Genomic DNA, 22,875 nt, shown 5'->3' with positions numbered 1-22,875 from the left:
TCAGTTCATGGGCAGTTATTTTGCGCCTTGGTTTTTCCACACGCTTCTTGCGACCCTGTTGACTATTTTGAATGAAACGCTTGATTGTTCGATGATCACGCTTCAGAAGCTTTGCAATTTTGAGACTGCTGCATCCCTCTGCAAGATATCTCACTATTTTTGACTTTTCTGAGCCTGTCAAGTCCTTCTTTTGACCCATTTTGCCAAAGGAAAGGACGTTGCCTAATAATTATGCACACCTGATATAGGGTGTTGATATCATTAGACCACACCCCTTCTCATTACAGAGATGCACATCACCTAATATGCTTAATTGGTAGTAGGCTTTCGAGCCTATACAGCTTGGAGTAAGACAACATGCATGAAGAGGATGATGTGGACAAAATACTCATTTGCCTAATAATTCTGCACTCCCTGTAGGCCTTTTCACTCAGAGCAATAACTCACTGGGGAGAAGCCAAACCTGTATGTAAACGTTCCTTTGAGCAACTCCTCAGTGGACCACAGTCCAGCCCCTTTCCAGGAGACTGGTTTCAGAACCAGAGTTTAAGGTGCCACTTCGCCACATCTGGCAAGTATTTGTCAAAGTCACACATTAGTTCCTTTCCCACCAGAGAAGTGTCATTCCATGTCCCTGTAGCCAGTCACAGAAACTGGTCATAGACCACGAGGGCCTTCGCCCCCGACTGCTGCACAGGTCACAGAACATTAGTATCTCACATCTCAGTAATGAAGACAGGCTTAGATGTTACCAGGTTTAAAAGTGACTCATGTGGCAAAGTTTTCTTTTTATATTTCCATTTTCAATTTTATTTATATCTGTCACCTCATTCATATTGTGAGGTAAAGACTGGACAATAATACATTTTGTAGTATAGATTTGTTTAGAGGCAGAAAAAAACACTGTGTTTTGTGATAAAGCAGTAGTATTGTGAGAGTTTTTGAGCTCTCCCACATGGAAAAATTAAGTGCTATACATAAGTCGTGACAGTGACTTCATGGGGGTGGGAGCCAGCTCTCACTTTGTTGCTTCCACTCACTGTCAGCACCTGAGAGCTACATCACATTACTGAAATATAAACAGGAAAACAAAAGCAAATGATGCAAAAAAATATACTTCATATACTTATTACAGTTCTGGTTGCTGCCATAGCAATGAAGACACATGGTTGAGAGTGAGAGTGCTGTAAGGTCGCATGATAGAGAGTGATACAAAGAAAAACTGAATAATGGAAGGTAACAACAAGCACGGGGCCAATAGGGCTGTACTACTGCAACCAGAGTATGTACAGTTACATTTTTAATGCTAGACAACTAGAGGCTACCCCTCTCTGAGTCTGTTAGACGTCTCTTCCTGTTAAAAGGGTGCTCTTACTCCCCACTATTGCAGTGGATGCTCATATGATTGTTGGGTTTCTGTCTCTTATACTATATGATATTTGTGTTGAAACAGTTGAACATGACTGTTGTTGTGAGCTGATAAATGAAACTGAATTGAAATTTAATTAAGTACTCTGCCAATTAAGTATATTTGATAGCTATCAGTGAACAACAGATATAAAAATAATGTGTCAACTCACATTCAGCTGTCAGCTCTCCACATGTGTCAGTTTATCAGTAAATCATTGTGTTTCATGTAGTAAGAAACGTCTTAACTTTTTAATCTCTTAATCCTTTTGACTTTTTAGCCCATCCATCCATCCGTCCGTCCGTCCGTCCGTCCGTCCGTCCGTCCTCTTCTTCTGCTCATCCGGGGCCGGGTCACAGGGGCAGCAGCCTAAGCAGAGAAGCCCAGACCTACCTCGCCATGGCCACCTCCTCCACCATGTCCGGGGGAACACCAGGGTTTTCCCAGGCCAGCTGACAGATATAATCCCTCCAGTGTGTCCTGGGTCTGCCCCGGGGCCTCCTCCCGGTGGGACATGCCCAGAACACCTCACTGAGGAGGCGCCCAGGAGGCATTCTTGTCAGATGCCTGAACCACCTCAACTGGCTCCTTTTGATAATGTAAACAGAATTGGTCCTAGCACTGAACCCTGTGGAACTCCATAATTAACCTCAGTGTGTGAAGAGGACTCTCCATTTACATGAACAACTGAAGTCTGTTAGATAGATATGATACAAACCACTGCAGTGCAGTACCTGTAATACCTACAGCGTGCTCTAATCGCTCTAATAGAATATTATGGTCAACAGTATGGAACACTGCACTGAGGTCTAGCAGGATAAGCACACAGAGATGAGTCCACTGTCTGAGGCCATAAGAAGATCATTTGTAACCTTCACTAAAGCTGTTTCTGTGCTGTGATGAGCTCTGAAACCTGACTGAAACTCTTCAAATAAGCCATTCTTGTTAATGGAATTTAAACAGGTGGATTTAGTGGCAGAAACACACACGGGTTCGGGATAGCGGTGATGCAGATTTATTTACAGTGATAGGGGAATATTTACAAGGGGCTATACGGGTGGCTGTAGCTCAGGTGGCAGGGCAGGTCAGCCACTAATCAGAAGGTCGGTGGTTCGATCCCAGGCTGCCTCCTGGCTGCATGCCAAATATCCTTGGGCAAGATACTAAGCCCATGTTTGCCTACTGGTGGTGGTCAGAGGGCCCGGTGGCGCCAGTGTCCGGCAGCCTCGCCTCTGTCAGTGCGCCCCAGGGCTACAATTGTAGCTGTGGCTACAATGTAGCTTGCCACCGCCTGTGTGTGAATGGGTGGATGACTGAATGTAGTGTGAAGCGCTTTGGGGTCCTTAGGGACTAGAAAAGCGCTATACAAATGCAGGCCATTTACCATATACAGTGACAGGGTAAATGTGCGAGGAGACAGGGCCGAGGGGATGAGCTGAGGTATGCGGGAGGATAGATGGCGCACCGGAGCTACCTGAGGACGAGGGACAAACAGAGTTAGGGGATAACGTCGAAAGTCGAGAGTTAAACTTAGGTGGACGGGGAGAGTTGGAGAGCTTACTTGAAACACAGAAATACAGGTATGGGCAGTGGTCACAGGCCGGTGTGAGGTAAATCTCCGTCACAGATCCAAAGAGGCCAACACAAAAGAAACAGGCAGGCGAGCAGGCGGCGAGACAGGCTAGTGCAGAGGGAGAGCAGGCAGGAGACAGATCTTAAAACATGCAGCTCAGGAGCTCATTCATCTTGCAAAAACACGTTACCACTTGTGGAAACGACAAAACTCCGACACCAGACATCCGTCACACACAACTCCATAAATGCTCCCACTGATGACGTCCGATGCACCACAGGTGTGCCGGAATGCCATCAAGCACCGCCCCGCCTACCTGTGCCGAAAAGGGAAACAAAACCCAGGAACAACAACACACATGCCCACCAACTCCTAATAATCCCTCTGCAGATGATCTGTTAGCTGTTTGACAACTACTCTTTCAAGGATGTTTGATATGAAAGGAAGGTTGGAGATTGGCCTATAGTTAGCCATTTCCTCTCCAGCTTACGAGTCATCTGCTTTAGGCTACGTGTTTGAGAATTATACCATGGAGTCAGGTACTTCTGATTTGAGACCTTAGTTTTCACCGGAGCTACAGTATCCAGAGTCGTACGTAGTGAGGAGGTGAAATTTTTAACAAGATGATCGACCTCTGTTGGAATAGCGTTCAGGTAGCTGCTCTGCTCTATGTTGGTACAGGGCATTGAAGATAATAACAGTGGGTGGATTATATTCTTAAACTTAGTTACAGCGCTTTCAGAAAGACATCTACTTTGATAAAGTCTACTCCCCACTGCTGTGTAATCAATTATTGTAAATGTTATCAGGAAATGATCAGACAGGAGAGGGTTTTCAGGAAACACTGTTAAATGTTCAGTTTCTATGCCATATGTTAAAACAAGATCTAGAGTGTGATTAAAGTGATGGGTGGGTTCTTTTACATTTTGAGAGAAGCCAACTGAGTCTAATAATAGATGAAATGCCATGTTGAGGCTGCCATTATTAGCATCTACATGAATGTTAGAATCACCCACAATAATTATTTTATCTGAGCTGAGAATTAAATCAGATAAAAAGTCTGAGAAATCAGACAGAAACTCTGTGTAAGGCCCAGGTGGACGATAGATGATAACAAATAGGCCTGGTTTTTGAGTTTTCCAGCTGGGGTGGACAAGGCTAAGCATCAGGCTTTCAAATGAATTAAAAGTCGGTCTGGGTCTTTGGTTGATTGATAGGCTGGTGTTGAGGCAAGAGTAAGGCAAAGTAAATCGATTTGTTGAACAATTATTAATTCATGTACTAACAAAGACTTGGAAGAGAGAGAGACCTAGTGTTTAATAATCCACATTTCACTGTTTTACTCTTTGGTGCAGATGTGGATACTTTTTGTTCTTTCTTTGTGATTTTTTTTAATGTTTAAGTTGTTTCTCCTCACAGGAGAGGCTGATGGCTGATGACAAAACACACAGACAAAACACGGACAGATGGGACAGCTAGATGCAACAATGCATCTTAGATGATGTGGAGTAACAGAAAATGCTAACTTTGGGGCTTTAAAATGCTGAGTCAAGAAAGCATCATGGTGGCTTTATCTGTCTTTTATATTTTGTTTATACAGATACAGATCCAGCTTTTCACTGATAATGAGGACCGAGATAACTGCCAATATCCAGCAAAACTTTATATTTTTGTTGTCGTTTTAATTGAGAGATTACATCCATGTGAATGTAACTATGGGCAACCTATAGCCTTAACCATGTTTTCTTTTATTGCGACCATAGAGACAAGGGTCTGCAAACTGTGATAATGGGCTTATTTAAAGCCAAAAATGGGCTTTACTCAAACCCAACTGAGGAGCATTTGTTCCTTCACCTATCAAAACTTTTCCATCGTCAGAAATGGTTTTGTTCTTTTGATTTCAACAGGAATTTTAAACACTGTATATATGGAACATTTGCAGCCTCTCTGCCATAAACAAATAATGCGTGATTGTTTAGGCTGGAAGACTTTAAATTATGGTGTGTTGTATTTTTCTGAGCCAGTTTCCTCCATATAGACAGCCTATCTCACTCATTTTGCAAAAGACATTAGTTTTCTTCTGGATTGGAGTTTTTTTAATTACATTTTTGTATTGCATATTAATGAAATTATATTTTGTGTCATTTTTCATGTATCCACTGGTTAAAAAAAAAAAAAAAAAAATCAGACATATTCAGACTCTGTAGCTGGACAGAAAGTGTCTCATCTCAGCTGTCTTTTCAGGGCAGTGTTCACAAGCCTTTATCACCTCCAGTTAATCAATTCACTCCAGAGGAAACTCCAGACAAAAGACACCAATAGACAAGCATCTCTCTTTCTCCATCCATGCAGTTCTACATTAGCAGTACTGGCCTTCAAGTTGCCTTGGTAACGCAGGTTGTAATCGTGTCTGAGTCAGAAGCTAAAGTGAATGTCCCTGAAACTTGTAAAAGATATTTATCCGGAAGGAGAGCAGTGAAAAAAAAATACAGGCAGAACTCGGCTCCAACACAAAACCTCTGAAGGCAAACAGAGGAGCAGAAAGAAGGCAAGGTCAGACCCTTCCCCCAACGCCCCCTTCCACCCCACCACCGAATATCCACCTCCACATGCTCACGATTTTTAAACACACACACACACACACACACACACACGAGTTTGAATGTGCGGCTCTTTAAATCAGAAACGTAAACTGTTACATCAGTGCATTGTACTGATAATGAATTCACGTTGCAAGTATATCACCAGAGATCTTTAGGGCCACTGCACATGAGCTCCAACTCATCACTTTTATCTCCAAATAGAGACTTATCGATAAGTGAGTGCTTGGAAGTGTCATTTAGAGCATATTTTTCCAACTCAGCCACAAGAGGTCAGGAGAGAATGCTGCTTTTCAAGTGCTCGGACTAAAGCCATTGTAATAAAATGTCCTACATTATGTGCAATGTGAAACATTTTTTATTACGCTCTCATTATGACGAGCACAGCGAATCCTTATTTAGAAGCACTAAAAGAGGAATAGTGCTTCTATCTATCTGAGTTCAGAATGATTGTACAACACACTGTTTATGGTGCTGGTTAATGTTCAGTTCAATTCAATCAGGTTTTATTTATATAGCACCAAAAACTACAGTAACACAGAGAAAGCAGAACAATTAGACGACCCCCTATGACAGGGGTCGGCAACCTGCGGCTCTTTAGTCCTTATAGTGCGGCTCCGCGTGGTTTGGGAAAATAAATTAGAAGTATTTAGCTGAAGTGTAATTTATTTATGTTAGTTCTTTTTTTAACTTGCACTTCTAAGTTGGAAGATTATTGTGATATTGAAATATAAAAATACAATTATATTCTATTATTTTTTCATCGCTCAAAATAAGCGTCACACTCGCGGAAGCCGATGTACCAGCCGAAACGCCGTGCATTTATCCAGACTTTCAACCCCAGGTAGGCCAATTATGGATCCACATTATGTCAGCAGCTATTCTCCTCCGTGAACTATGTTAAAAACAAACACCGCTCACGCCTCACAGATGACAGCTTACAGTCCTGCGTAAAGATAAAAGTGACTTTGTACAGCCTCGATTTGCAGACACTGTGCGCAGAGGTTCAGGAGCAGAAGTTCCATTGTAAACATATCACGGCAGACCCGACAATGTTTGCATGAACACGCTTTTTAGCATCTCTCTATTGACCACTTTTCACACACGGTTGCTGTACGCATACAGCCGGCTGTAGCTTTTCAGCTCACAGCCCGACACATACCAACACAACAGCAGAGATAGCACAGACGTTAAGGCGGCGAGGCGTGATTGCGGGTGCCGCTCAGCTGCGTCCGCCTCCCCTGCAGCGGCGCTGCAGACGACGCCCCGCCACACATATTAACCAGGTAAAATACATATTTAGGCAGAATTTTGCAAATATCTATTTTTCATCTTTTAGCAGCATAGTGCTTTTTTTCCAATAATTTTTTTTAAAAGTCAGGTCAAGGCTCCAAAAGCCCAAAGGGTGGCAGCTCACAACAGTTTTTGTTTGCTGGATCATTTTAGTTCAGCTGGGTGTCTTTCCTTTTGTTATATTTCTTTAAGAGTTCAAAATGTGTTAATTACAGAAATAAAATGTAATTTTCTCATTAGCACTTCAAGGATTTCATAAGCAACACACCTTAGTTGTTCACACAAAGCATAAATATCGCGCGGTGCCCCGCGCTTCACTCGGACTTTCTGACCACGTCATGATCCACCTAATCCCTGCGTACAGACAGAGGCTGAAGCTCTCCAAACCTGTCATGAGGACAAAAAAACTGTGGAGCAACGAGGCTGTGGAGGAGCTTCGCACGTGTTTGGAGTCCACAGACTGGGACACAATGAAGGCTGCTTCTAACAGCTTGGACGAGTTTACGGACACTGTCACCTCCTATATCCACTTCTGTGAGGACAGCATTGTGCCATCACGCACCAGGGTGAGTTATAACAATGACAAACCCTGGTTTACTCCTAAACTCAAAAAGCTGTGGCTGGAAAAGAGAAAGGCGTTCAGAAGTGGAAACAGGGACTGCTACAGAGAGGCCAAGTACAGGTTTACTAAAGAAGTGGACATTGCTAAACATCAGCACTCTGAGAAGATGCAGCAGCAGATCTCAGAGAATGACTCGGCCTCTGTGTGGAAAGGTTTTAGGAATATCACCAACTACAAGCCTAAAACCCCCCACTCCACTGATGACTTGCTCTTGGCCAACACCCTCAACGACTTTTACTGCCGTTTTGACGAGCCATCAGGCAGCCTTCACACCTCCAACGGCCCCAACAATAGAGGCACTTTGGACACTAATTCCCCCACCTCTCCCCCCTCCATAGAGCCATCACCACCTTCAAACTGTTCACCTACAACACCCCCCTCCTCACCCCACACAAAAGAGGATTTCACACCACCTCCTCCCACCACAACTCTTCATATTCATGAAGCAGATGTGAGGAAGCAGTTTAGGAGTCTGAATGCTCGAAAAGCTCCCGGCCCAGACGGTGTGTCTCCTGCCACCCTCAGACACTGTGCAAACGAGCTGGCCCCAGTGTTTTCTGGCATTTTCAACTCCTCACTGCAGGCATGTCATGTGCCTGCCTGCTTCAAGTCCTCTACCATAATCCCTGTCCCCAAGAAACCTAGGATCACTGGACTAAATGACTACAGACCCGTGGCTCTGACATCTGTGGTCATGAAGTCATTTGAGCGCCTAGTTCTCTCCCATCTCAAGACCCTCACGGCCCCCCTCCTGGACCCCCTGCAGTTTGCATACAGAGCCAACAGGTCTGTAGATGACGCCATCAACATGGCTCTACACTTCATCCTGCAGCATCTGGACTCCCCAGGAACCTACGCCAGGATCCTGTTTGTGGACTTCAGCTCTGCCTTCAACACCATCCTTCCAGACCATCTCCGAGGCAAGCTTTCCCAGATGAATGTGCCTGATCCCATCTGCCGGTGGATCACTGACTTCCTGACGGACAGGAAGCAGCATGTGAGGCTGGGAAAGAATGTCTCGGACTCTCGGACCATCAGCACTGGCTCCCCTCAGGGCTGTGTTCTTTCTCCTCTGCTCTTCTCCCTGTATACTAACTGCTGCACCTCCACCCACCAGTCTGTCAAGCTAATCAAGTTCGCAGATGACACCACCGTTATTGGACTCATCTCGGACGGGGATGAGTCTGCCTACAGGAGGGAGGTTGAACGTCTGGTGTCCTGGTGCAGCCACAACAACCTGGTGCTGAATGCCCAGAAGACAGTGGAGATTACTGTGGACTTCAGGAAGCACACAGCCCCACTCCCCCCCATCATCCTGACTGACACCCCCATCACCTCTGTGGACTCATTCCGCTTCCTGGGTACCACCATCACTCAGGACCTGAAGTGGGAGCCCACCATCACCTCCGTCATTAAGAAAGCCCAGCAGAGGATGTACTTCCTGAGGCAGCTGAAGAAATTCAACCTGCCAACACGGACGATGATGCAATTCTACACTGCAATCATCGAGTCCATCCTCACCTCCTCCATCACCGTGTGGTACGCTGGAGCCACTATCAGGGACAAACAGAGACTGCAGCGTGTTGTGCGCTCTGCTGAGAAGGTGATTGGCTGTAGACTCCCATCTCTGCAGGACCTGTACACCTCCAGGACACTGGGGTGTGCAGCTCGGATCTCAGCTGACCCTTCTCACCCTGGATACAGTCTGTTTGACCTGCTCCCCTCAGGCGGGAGGCTCCGGTCCATTCGCACCAGAACCTCTCGCCATAAGAACAGTTTCTTCCCCTCTGCTGTTGGACACATGAACAATAAACGTACGACTGTTCCCACCACTAACACATGACCCTACGCTGTGTTCACTGCATCATTCCATGTTTTGGCACTGATCACCACCTGCACTCATGTATATATCTTTCTACGTAGCACTTTTAATTCTTATTCTTACTTTTATTTTTTCATGTCTATTTAAGCGCAATTTATAACAGTATGGTTGCACTGAAGCACCGCAGCAATTTCCTAATGTTGTAAACCTGCTCAACATTTGGCAATAAAACCCTTTCTGATTCTGCTTCTGATAAAGGTCAAAAACAATATATACAGTGTTATCTTCATTTTAGATGTCAAAAAGTATTTGCGGCTCCCAGTGTTTTTGTTTGCGTGGAAACCGGGTCCAAATGGCTCTTTGGATGTGAAAGGTTGCTGACCCCTGTCCTATGAGAAAGCACTTTGGTGACAGAGGAAAGGAAAAACCAGGATCAGGAAGGGGCGGCCATGGGCCATGACCAGTGGTGGCTGAGGGGAGGGAGACAGGACAAAAGACCCTTTGTGGAAGAGAGCCAGAGATTATTAACTATTAATTTAATGGAAAGTGGTGTATAAACACATGGTGTTATACACATGAGGTGAGAGAAGGAGAAACTCTCAGTGCATCATGGGCCTGGCTAACTTACATTAACCAGAGTTAATCAGTACTAAAATGTAACATTGGCTCAATCTGGGAATGGTTGTGTTAGCCCTGCAACAGACTGGGAACCAGTCTAGGGTTTTCCATGCCCATGACAGTCACATTTACATTTACTCAAGTACAAATGGAAACAGTAAAATTTGTGTTGTTTTGAAAAACGCTGAAAAATATTTCATTGTGTGATGTTTTTCTGTTTCACAGACAGGGAGCTCCTGCCAGCAATCTAGCCTACCGTAACAAGCACATTAAGCACCAGTTACTTGGGAATGGCATGACTGTTAGTGTCCAACAACAGGATCGTTTTAGAGAACTGCACTGAAATATTCTTAAATTTTTCAAAAGTCTCATGTTCCCATTCTTGAAACTTAATAATGAACAAACAACATAGCTGTTTAAAAAGTGACATCATCCATGTTTAAATTACAGCATTATTCACCTGTTTATATTTCATCTGTTTAATTTCCTGGTGGGATTCAAATTTTTATTTGTAGTTTCTGACTGCTGAAGTAACACTGGTGTAGTAATCTAATAGTCCTGAGCTGTCTACTAGAGAAATAAGCCTTTTGCACACCGGTCACATAAAATCTGCAAAATCTCTAGCCTCAGTAAAGTTTTTGTGTGTAAATCTGTGATTCAGCTTAACCGATCTTTCTTGTGACTAGTTTTCCCGGACCCGTAACCTACCCACTGTGTGGACGTGTGTGGAGAAGAGAGCACGTGTGAGGAGAGAGCTTCCCCTTCCCGGATTTCCCCCCCTGGACCCTAGGAACCCCCAGATTCCCCACTGTATATATTCTGCACCTGGTAATTGTGGAAATAAAACTCTGGTTTTGGAACTGAATTCTGCTCTGCACTTGAGTCCCTGCCATCGCTTGTGACAAGATCACTACATTTGGCAACAAGTGTGCTTGTAACAAACTGTGCACCGGGACTGAATATACAATGAAGTGGAAATTGTAAAATAATGTTATTTCACCTGAAACACACTGCTAGATGCTACACCTGGCCAGCTGGCTATCGAAAAATAATTCTCTGCCTCCTCAGATGTGGTCTTAACTCTGCCAACAAGAAAACCTGCCCTGCTGACGTCTGATGTCAAATATAGCCATGAGCCATGGATTCTCCCTGCTGCTGCCTTCTCCTGAGAACTGGGTGGACCAAGAATCTCAGATTCTTACTTTTGTTGATAGAAACATCAAGGCCAACTCATCATGGCTTTTTTCCCCCCACAGTACAGTTTTTGAGAATGAATTTTCCACAAAAGTAATATTGATTCCACCAGGGCCCTAACACCTTCCTCTGGTCCAGGAGGGATGAACAGCATTCCGGTAAGTTGCCAAGGGGAATACGCCAGGCCATGGTGAACTCTGAACCTTAGTCCACCAAACACCAAACCATCTGTGATGGCGAGGGACAGGTGACAAGTGAGTTGTGATGCTCGCATGGTGTCACGGCTCAACGGCACGAGGGAACAGGGATGGACACAGGCGCAGAAACCAACCCGGAAGCGAGGTGACAGAAAACAAATGATTTATTTCCGCCCACAGGTAAACAAAGGTGAAACACAAAGCGACGCCACCACACTAGTGGCGCGTAGGATTCGTCGGTGATAATGAGGGCGACCTAGACACTTCTAGGAGACGGCTGAACAGCGGGGACAGCGGGGAGGTAGAAACAGGACTAGGTAGGGGCCGGGGGCACTGGAACAAGAGGAGATCACGATCAGAGGGATCCAGCAGACAACCAATAATCCTCCGCAGTTGAATTGAATTGCCTTACTTGGTTTCAGATGGAGGGGACAGGTGGAGCGGAAAACCCGGAAGCGGTCGAGGCGTGGGGAGGCAGGCAGGTGAGCGGTGGGCCGGCAGGCCACGTTGTGTAAGCAGCTGGCGGCCCAGGTCCAGGAGGACGGGAGCGAGGGGAACAAGATCTCCACTCCGGGTGCTATCGCTGAGGACAAGAAAAGACAGGTCAGTCATCACACGGCGTTAAGACAAGGTTTAGGATGCTCCACTGACCTAACATGGGAATAGCAGATACTCAGGCGATGAGTGGTTGAGAGCGCAGGTCTGATATACCGCTGGCACGATTGCTCACAGGTGGTCAGCCAGGGAGGGGCAACCGGACTCCGCCTAAAGGAGGAGGAGCCGCTGTCTGAGACCTGCAGGTGCCCAACCAGACCATGACACATGGAAGAGGAACACACCCAGTTGCTTGTGAAAAAAGCCGTCGAGAAATTCTTTCCTTATCCATGATTGGTCGTATAAATTCCATAAAAATGGTCTCTCTTCCTAGATTTTTATATATTTGCCAGAACCTTCCTATTTATCTCACTTCCTCTTTCTCCAAGGAATTGGACTCGATTATCACTTCTTAGATATGGAACAACAAGAATCCTAAGATTTTGAAACCAAATGTACACAAATCCAAACTGAAGGGAGATCTGAGTTTACCAATATTCAAACATTATTACTGGGCTGCAAATCTACGAGCGTTGTCCTTCTGGCACCAGACGTCCCCAGACGTCTTAGTAATTCTAACAACCCCCTTTGGGTTAAAATGGAGGCTGACGTAGTAAGGGACTCCTCTTTAGAGGCCCTGCTTTTCTCAAGAGTGCGGGAGGCTGACAGTTTTAAGAAAGTTTTGTTCCAAAACAATCTGTGCGTATTTTGAACCAAATTAGAGGTTTCCTTGAGCTGCTAAACTCACATTCACATTTTTACCGTTACCTACAAATTAGGCATTTTGTGCAATCCAATATCAAGAATTATCAAGATATTACAAATGAACATAACTTTTTAATGTGCTCCTGGGCCCTCCTTACTTCAAACATCTGATTTCTACAGTTGTACATTTGTTTGATGACAGTGTTGAGGCGCGGACTACGAGGATAAGAGATGCTTGGAGGGAGAAACTGGATATAGAAATATCAGAATAAATGTGGGACAAGTGCTTATCAAAAATTCATTCCTGCTCTGTTAACAGCAGACATCAATTAATACAATTTAAAGTTGTCCATCGGCTGCATTACTCCAAGGCTTGACTACACAAAATTTACTCTTTGACTTCCCCCATATGTGACAGATGTAAAATATCAGATAGCACACTGGCTCGTGCTTTTTGGCATTGTCCCTCATTGACTAATTTCTGGTCCAGAATATTTGATTGGTACTCTAAAGCTTATGGAATCTTCATCCCACCCAATCCAGAAATTGCAGTTTTTGGCTGCATATGTTTCAGAACTATTGCTGCAACTACGCAGGTGCCAGTCAAACATGTACCATGGTGCTGCGGTTTCTCTGTTTGTTACATATTCATGATATTTGATTTACTCTGGATACTGGTAGTTCTTATTATTACTGTGCTATTTCTCGTCTTCTTGTCTGAGCACCTGAGCTGTATTTGTTTGTTGATGGGGTTTTTCTGATTTGAAAAATGTAAATAAGATATTGCAAAAGGAAATGTTTTTCCATGTGCCTCACTAATACACCATGGCGGTGTATATGAGATATGAAAAAACTCTGGAGCGAATAATGGCCTGAGTCGGGGGATCTGGGGGAACGTGTGCCGGTGGTGAGCGTCCTGCCCTGAATGGTAAACGGACTGATTCTTATATAGCGCTTTTCTACTCTCCTGGAGTACTCAAAGCGCTCTATACAACATGCCTCATTCACCCATTCACACCCACTCATACAAGCACTTCTAAACTCAAGTGCAAACTAAACTACATTCACACACATTCATACTCCGATGAACGCATCAGAGGGCAACTTGGGGTTAGTATCTTGCCCAAGGATATTTGGCATGCAGACTGGGGAAGCCAAGGATCGAACCACCAACCTTCTGATCAGTAGCTGATCTGCTCTACCACCTGGGCCACCCCTAGCTGGTGAACCAGCAGGCCATTCCTAAAGTGCCCACTACCTTCCACTGAGGTTTCGTTGGAGAACATTTGCATGGAAATCATTTGGCCATTTCACCACAGTGCAAAGGGAAATAATTTTTTTGTTATTTCTTGTGGTTTATGCAATGCAATATTCCCAAGCAGTGCCGCTGAGCAACATCTGTTGTTCACACTGTGGGAGATGCCCCAGGCCTCCATGGGATTGTCTCCCTTTGAGTTACTGTTCGGCAGGAAGCTGCAAGGGGTGTTGCACCTAATTAAGAAGACTGGGAGGAAGGCCCAAGGACAGCTGAGAATGGATTTCAGTGTGTTCTGGACCTGAGAGCAAAGCTTGGGTAGGTTGTCATGGCAGAATGTTCTCCAGGCTAAGGAACGGCAGCAGTGCCCGTAATACAGTGGGGCTAGACTCATTTTAACAGGGACATAAAGTACTAGTATTGCTCCCTTCTTCTAGCTAAAAATTACTTGCCAAGTGGCAAGGACCCTTTGTGGTCACACAGGGAGTAGGGGGCATTACTACAAGGTTGTGCAGTCAGACAAAGGAGGAGCCACACAGGTATATCACCTTAACCTCCTCAAAGTGTTCTTCTCTAGTGAGCCTGGTGAAAGAAGGAGATTAGGGCCAGAGCTGGCAAGTTCCACCATTTCTGCCTCCCTCCATCTCACACAGACCCACAGAGTGGATGTTGCTGCACTGCAAAAGCAATTTGTAGACATGTTCTCCGGCCTGCCTGGTCACACCAACCTCATAGAGCACCATTGTGAAGCATGCCCTTGTGCAACTGTCACTAAGCACAGATCCTCACAGGGCTGCATTCGGAGCCTCTTATTGGAGCGTACACCAACCCACCCAACCAACCAACGTCATTGTCAAGTATACCGATAACATCACCATGTCTGGGATCATCTCTGATGGAGATTAGACAGGGCAGAGAAAAAATTGTCCTGTTGGTGCTCAGAAAATAACCTAATGGTGAACGTCCTTAAAAGAAAAGCCATAATGGTCTTCAGGAGACACAAACTCAAGCTACTCACACACACACACGGACTCTAGTCAGACCAAGTCTTTTTCTTTGCACTACTTCCAAGCACTTTGCAACTTTTTCTCTAATGTCTACCTTTCTATTTAAAAATCATCTCTGTTTTTGTATATCCCTTTTGATTCTATATATTTCTCCTGTGTGCTATTCATTCCTGAGGTATTCAGTGAACACATTTGTACTGCTAGACGCTCATGGAGTGCAGTCAGCTTTTTCAGCTGGTGTGAATCATGCTGGGGGCCTGGTGCTGCCCAACTCTTCATACTGGAGAACCTTTCTTGGATGTCTGCCACTGTGAAGTTTTATGGAGGTTGCTGTGGTCTGCGGCAATGCTCACTAGCCACTGAGCAGTGCCGTTATGGGTTGCGTCCTTCTCCCATATGCTCTTCCAGTATTGCTTTGTCTCCAGCCTCGGTGGTGCTGTTCTCATCTTGTTCTCCTGCCCCTGAGAGTACACCTTGGATGGTTCTGTGGAGAACAAGAAAGAAATTGTCAGAATGGGCAAAACACTAACTACTGGTAAAAGCAGTTGCTTGGGGCTGTAAGATCAGAAGAAGAAGAAGAAGTGTAGTCGGATGGATCACCGCAGATCACGCCCCACCACACCCATTAAATGGCAACACGCTTATAAAGAAAATGCATTTGAACAGAAGAGTTGAGTATTTGTGTCCACTTGTCAGATCTTTTCTGGCAGTCCTGAAAAGCTCATTCTGCCACTGGTGCTTCGTATTAGGTGGCCAATGTGCTGCTAATCAGGTAACTGATTGGTGCATGATTAGCAGTATCTGTAAGCATGGACTCGGCTACAACGGTCAGTTGGTCTCAGCTCCAAACATGCCACATTTGACTGATCTGGGCCTGTGCCACAGGATGATTTCACACAGGTGTTCTTCAAACCAGCTTGATGTAGGAATATTTAGAGTGAGCACTAACATTTGCTCCAAATTGAAGGACAATATAATTAGGAATGTCAGAGACAGACGGTGAACATCCCATGGAAACAAAACCACAAGAAGACTGTTTCCTCACCCTGTCTGCATTTAGGAACTGTAAGCAGTTTTCTACAGATTTGCAGTCAAGGTTTGCTGGACGATGTGGCAGACATTTCTCTACTCAGAGAATCCAAAGATTAGGATGTAAATAAACAGAAAAATAAAATGCAAACCATATAACAAACCAATCAGGCATAAAATTATGACCACTTGCCTAATATTGTCTGTCCTTTTGCTTCCAAAACAGCCCTGAGTCATCGAGGCATGGACTTCTCTAGACAGCTGAAGGTATGCTGTGATATCGGGCACCAAGATGTTAGCAACAGATCGTTTAAATCCTGTAAGCTGCAAGGTAGGTATTACAATCGCATGGTGAAGGCAGATGGTGTGTATTTTTGTGAGGACCACAGGAGGCAAAAACTGGGAAAAACTAAATAAATAAATGCAAAACCCGAAACACAAGAACACCTTGGAAGCCAAGGAAGGATTCACAAGAGAAACACAGCTGCACCGACCAAGGCGAAACTGATGCAACATATACACACAAGAGGGAGATCAGGGAAGTGGAAACACGTGGAGAAACAGCTGGGACCAATCAGGTGCGACGACACAGTGGGAAGCAAAACTGAGCACACTGAACATGGGACGCAAGACTGTCAAAATAAAACAGGAAACATGGGGACATAGACCTGAGACACACAGGCTTAACACAACATGAACAAACAGAGGCAAAAGATGAGACACAAGGTGATGAACAGGGGAAGACACGTAAGAGAAACAGTGACAGGACTTAGATACAAAGGGGGAGAGGGAGAGAGACTGAGGGACAGAGAGACAGGTCACACTGGCGACACAGGAGTGAGACAAACACACAAGAGAAACCTCACAGAGAATAAACCACAATCTGAGCACATACATGCGTGTATTTACATATATATTCATATTGTAAATGCAAGTATGTGTACTTGTGTATATATTGTTTTTTTGTTTTTTTTCTGTATATGTCTGAAATAAAGATACAATACAATGTGAGAAAACCACGTTAATCCATTGGATTGAGATCTGGGGAATTTGGAGGCCAAACCAACACCTCAAACTTGCTGTTTGTCCTCAAACCATTCCTAAACCGTTTTTGCTTTGTGGCAGGGTGCAGTATAACTTTGAAAGAGAAAACCTGGCTATCTATTTAATGTAAAAGAAAATGTGATTTATCAGACTAGGCCACCTTCTTTTGTTGCTCTGTGCTCCAGCTCACAGACACATTGTGGACAGAAATCAGCATGGGCACACTGACTGGTCTGTGGCCATGCAGCACCATACAAACTGTGATGAACTGTGTATTCTGACACCTTTCTATTATAACCAGCATTAAATTTTTCTTTCAATTTAGGCTACAGTAGCTCGTCTGTTTGATCAGACCACACGTGGAAGCCTTCGCTTCCCACATGCATCAGTAATCCTTGGCAGCTCATGCACCAGTCACTGGTTCATCTCTGTTTCTTCTTTGGACAAGTTTGATAGATACAAACAGACTGAAGACTGAGAATAAGCCACAAGAGCTGCAGTTTTGGAGATGTTGTGACCCACTGTTTTAGCAATTTGGCCCTTGTTAAACTCACTCAAATCCTTATGCTCGCCCATTTTTCCTGCTTCCATCACATTAACGTTGAGGACAAAATGTTCAGTTGTTCCCTGTAACACAGAGGACCTGCCAAGACTCAGAAGCTTGTGTTTTGCTTTTAATTTCATTCACCATGTCTCTGTGGCTCTTCACTGTGCACTTCAGCACGTTGCAGTGCTCTCTGCTCCAGCAGCTCTCTCGTCCTCTCCGCCCCAGCAGTAACTGAAATAGCGAAGGTATGATTAGATGATGCTCGCCGGCTGCGAAAACCAGCCTGGTCTTCAGCAAGTTTTCTCAAAGTTTTTCTTTGTTTATAGATTTGCAGTTTTTGGTTCAAGTCATCATCAGTATGTGCAGGGGAGGGCAGGAAATAGGTAAAACAGTCATTGTCTAGTGACATGTGGAAACCACGGTGGAGGCGCTGCCAGTGGTATTGGGGAGCTTGTCAAAAATAATGGAATTATGAACACAGAAAAGTAATGTTGAAGTTTGATCCATTATGCAATATCATCTGGGAAGTACCTGATTGGCAATAGCTTAATGTTTTTGTCTGAAAATGATCCCAAACACAATGTCAATACAGTTAAAGCATACATGTGCAGAAGAACACACAGCAGAAGACAGAGAATGGCCTCCCCAGAACCAGGACCGCATTTTGATTGAAGCAGAATGAGATCATCTCATGACAGAGAATAGAACAAAAGGCAGCCAACAGTACTGTCATTCAAGAAGCTCGGAGAACTATTTCTTAAGGCTGCTTAAAGAAATTATAAGAAAGCTTGCCTAAAAGAGTTCATGCTGTGTTGAAGAATAAAGCTCATTAGAGTCAAAGGAGCTTGCAAAGAAAAGCGTCTGGACTTCTTTAAGTTGCTTGAAGACGTTTCACCTCTCATCCGAGAAGCTTCTTCAGTTCTAAGGTCAAATGGTGGAGAGTCCCAGATATAAACCTAGTGGGAGTATCCCCCCACAGAGGGACAAAAGGACCCCCTGATGATCCTCTAATCGCCTGAGCCAAGGTGTGAAACTGGGCGTGGGTCCCAATCAGCCAGAGTTTCGGGTGAGTTCATTGTGAAACCTGGCCCCACCTTATCATGCGAATTCCTGAGGTCAGATGGCCCAGGATGTGAGTGGGCGTTAAGGCGTCTGGGAAGGGATCTCAAAACTGGATTATAGATGGCAGAGAGTTGGTGTCGTAAACCACCGCCTCTGTTCAAAGATGGTCGCTCACAGTGGACATAGATGGCTTCTTTCACTCCTCTTTCAAACCATCTGTCCTCTCTGTCCAAAATGTGAACATTGGCATCCTCGAAAGAGTGTCCTTAACGCCCACTCACATCCTGGGCCATCTGACCTCAGGAATTCGCATGATAAGGTGGGGCCAGGTTTCACAATGAACACACCCGAAACTCTGGCTGATTGGGACCCACGCCCAGTTTCACACCTTGGCTCAGGCGATTAGAGGATCATCAGGGGGTCCTTTTGTCCCTCTGTGGGGGGATACTCCCACTAGGTTTATATCTGGGACTCTCCACCATTTGACCTTAGAACTGAAGAAGCTTCTCGGATGAGAGGTGAAACGTCTTCAAGCAACTTAAAGAAGTCCAGACGCTTTTCTTTGCAAGCTCCTTTGACTACGATGACCTGGATGACTGAGAACCTTCACAGACAAAGCTCATTAGAATTCTGCAAGCTTTGTTTTTTCCTTTGTTTTAATGTATGTACTACAAGTGAAAAGTTTGGACACAGCTTCTCATTTAATGGTTTTTCTTTATTTTCATGACTGTTTACATTGTAGATTCTCACTGAACGCATCAAAAATATGAATGAACACATATGGAACTTTGCTATAAACAAAAAAAGTGTGAAATAACTCAAAACATATTTGATATTTTAGATTCTTCCTAACAGCCCCTTTGCTTTGATTCCTGCTTTGCACACTCTTGGCATTCCATGAGCTTCATGAGGTCGTCTCCTGAAATGGTTTCCAACAGTCTTGAAGGAGTTCCCAGAGATGCTGAGCACTTGTTGGTCCTTTGTGAACAACTCTGCGGTCCATCCCATCCCAAACCATCCCTGGTTTTAGGTCAGGTGACTGTGGAGGCCAGGCCATCTGGGCAGCACTCCATCACTCTCCTTCTTGGTCAAACAGCCGTGACACAGCCTGGAGGTGTGTTTGGGGTCACTGTGCTGTTGAAGAATAAATGATGGTCCAACTAAATGCAAACCAGATCGGATGGCGTGTCACAGCAGGATGCTGTGGTAGCCATGATGGTTCAGTGTGCCTTCAGTTTTGAATAAATCCCCAACTGTATCCCTGCAATGCAACCCCCACACCATCACACCTCCTCCTCCATGCTTCATGGCGGGAACCATGCATGTAGAGACCATCTGTTAAGTCTAATTGTTTAATGTTGCCATTGTGTTTCTTAAATTTGTATAGTCTTAGTTTAAGCAGTAGGATCAAAGCTATTCCTTTGATCCTGACCACCTCTCCAACCACTCTGTACTGGGGGAGGTTTTATTGTAGATACATCCTATCTGAAAGATCTGTTTCTTTTGATGTAAGCTTCCTGCGTTTACGACCCTTTGGTCAGCAGGAGGTCTCACACACACACACACACACACACACACACACACACACACACACACACACACACACACACACACACACACACACACACACACTCTTACAGAAGTTCACACATATACATTTACATACAGTGCCTTGTCTTTGTAACCAAAGGGGGTTGCAAGGGGAGGTGTTTTGTAAACTATTGTTTGAAGTTTGTCAATAAAAGGCAGTGAGAGGAGGCCATCATCGTGGTCATTGTCGTGCGGGACACAGATGAGAGGCCTCCCTTGCGCAAGTAATGGATCAATCGACTGTCTTGTTTTCTTCATGATGAATAAGTCTCTAGAATTAGCGGGGTTTGTGGAAACACAGACCCAACACCATCTGTTCACCTTTTCTCCTCTAAACAGCTGATGTAGAGATGTGTCTGCTACTGGACCTCTGTGTGGCATCTATCTGGGCTCTAATCTGAGCTGCTGTTAACTAGTGATTTCTGAGGCTGGTGACTCAGATGAATTTATCCTCAGCAGCAGAGGGGACTCTGGGTCTTTCTTTCCTGGGGCGGTGAGACAGTTTCATTGTAGCGGTTGATGGTTTTTGCGACTGCACTTGGGGCACATTCAAGTTTTCCAGACTGACCTTCAGTTCTTAAAGTAACGATGGACTGTTGTTTCTCTTTACTTAGCTGATTGGTTCTTGCCATAATATGAATTCTAACAGTTGTCAAATAGGGCTGTCAGCTGTATACCAACCTGACTGCTGCACAACACAACTGATGGTCCCAACCTCAATAAAGAAGGCAACAAATGAACCCTGACAGACACACCTGTGAAGTGAAACCATTTCAGGTGACGACATCATGAAGCTCACTGAGAGAAGGCAGAGGGTTTGCAGCACTGTCAACAAAGCAAAGGGCGGCTACTTTGAGGAATCTGTGATATAAAACATATTTAGAGTTTTTACCAGTTTTTTTTTTGCTACATAATTCCATATATCTTGCTTCATATATTTGATGTCTCCAGTTTGTATCTTCAATTTATTAAGTAGTACAAATAAAGAAAAACATACATTAAATAAGGAGGTGTGCCTAAACATTTGACTGGTAGCGTGTATATATATCTATAACTTAAACTAACATTTGAAACAGTAGTAGTATGATGGACCGAGTTGAAAAAGCAGGAGTACCAGAAATTAATAGAAAAATAGAGTTGCCATTTATTTAACCCCAAAATTATATTTACAAAAGTAATAAACTTAAGCTCATAAAAGAAACAAAAAAAACTAAACCCAGGCAAAAACTGCAAACTTAACAAAACAAATCACTGCCCAAACAAACATGACTGACCTAAACATGAAATGACACACAGGGGTTTATATAATGGCTGATCAGACCACTATGACACACGAGGGGGTAACTAAACAAAACACAGTCGTAAACAAACAATGATGTACAGTCTGGTTTGTTAACAAACAAAAGATCAAAGAAGAAAATCAAAACTACTAAACCTTAAACTCAATATTTAACTAAGTACAAATACTGTGTTTTATTTAAAGAAAACACACATTCTCCCCTTCAGCAAGAAGTGGTGGTGCGGTCCAGTTATCTCGCTTCGTATTTAAGGGCTTTAAACCCTGGCCGCCACGTTTTGTCTGGCAACTCCCAGGGATCGTGGCAGGTAAGAGGAAAGAAAAACAAAGGTAAGTCAAAAATCAAAGTAATGAACTGGTATGCATACAAAAGTAAACTAAATGTGCACGCTTACAAATAGAACAAATATATCCAAACCAAACAATAAACTTATTGGAAACTAAAGTGTGTTATTGTGTTCAAATGAAAAAATACATAGGAGTTACCGACTTTTAGAGCGTGGGTTTGGCCATCACAAGCAGGCAATTTAAAAAAATAAAATGCAACGTGTAAAAATCAACCCAAAAATGGAGAAAGACTGTAGACAGCTGTCAGATATGTAAACGATATAAGAACAAATAAACGATATCGAATTAGGAACAAGTAAAATAATGTAATTGTTATCTCACCGCCTAATCATCCAGAGTTATACATGACTCCAAAACTGCAAAAAAAAAAGTTGTCAAGGTGTCACGATCCTGGGTCTTATGACCCAGTGTTTTGAGTTTTAGTTCTTTTGATGTTTATAGTGTATGTTTAAGCTTATTAGGTTTCCTATGTTCATTTGCTTATTAGTTCCCCCTTGTGTTTTCAACCCCTGTGAAGTCTCCCTTGCCCTTCCTGTGTTTCATGTCTGTTTGTCTTATGTTGTCATGTCTGCGTCTCATTATATTTCCTGTTTTATTTTGAAGGGGTCCTGTGTTCCTATGTTCAATGTTTTTAGTTTTACTCTCTCCTTGTGATGTCGTTATGTTCATGTGTGTCAGCTGTTTCTCCATGTGTTCCCACTTCCGTCATTATCCTCCTGTGTGTATTTAGTCCGTGTGCTTTCAGTCATTCTTTGTCAGGTTGTCTGCTCATCCATGTACAGCTCCCAGTTTAGTTTCACCAATGCCCTTTTGTTTGTACCTTTTTTGCTAGCCTCAATAAACGGCTAGTTGTTTGCTAAATCCACGCCACGTTCAGTTTTTGGTCTGCGTTTGAATCCTCTTTTGCAAACACATACAGTCTGCCCCAGCCAGACTGTGACACAAGGGTATTTGCTGAGACATTGTAAAGTTGTTTTGAGTAGTCACCAAAAAAGGAATAATAAAATGAAGTTGTTATTATTCTCAACTCAAAGAATACAATAATTCTTTATTTTCAGTAAAGAATTTTT

General features: G+C 44.0%; 1 long non-coding RNA gene across 1 annotated transcript; it reads right to left on the bottom strand.

Annotated features, from left to right (window-relative positions):
• Positions 1-11,418: 11,418 nt before the first annotated feature.
• Positions 11,419-12,139, bottom strand: LOC146551013 (uncharacterized). The gene is made up of 3 exons (XR_014890277.1): positions 11,984-12,139; positions 11,740-11,910; positions 11,419-11,660 (listed from the first exon to the last, which is right to left on the bottom strand). It is a non-coding gene; the product is annotated as an uncharacterized LOC146551013 (long non-coding RNA).
• Between the last annotated feature and the right edge of the window lie 10,736 nt (positions 12,140-22,875).

Source organism: Mchenga conophoros, linkage group LG20 (genome assembly GCF_057382185.1).
Source record: "Mchenga conophoros isolate Kocher_MC1m ecotype Shallow Benthic linkage group LG20, M_conophoros_male_GT1.1, whole genome shotgun sequence".
Classification (NCBI taxonomy): Eukaryota; Metazoa; Chordata; class Actinopteri; order Cichliformes; family Cichlidae; genus Mchenga; species Mchenga conophoros.
The sequence above is the reverse complement of the archived record's forward strand: the minus strand, read 5'-3'. Positions and strand labels throughout refer to the sequence as shown.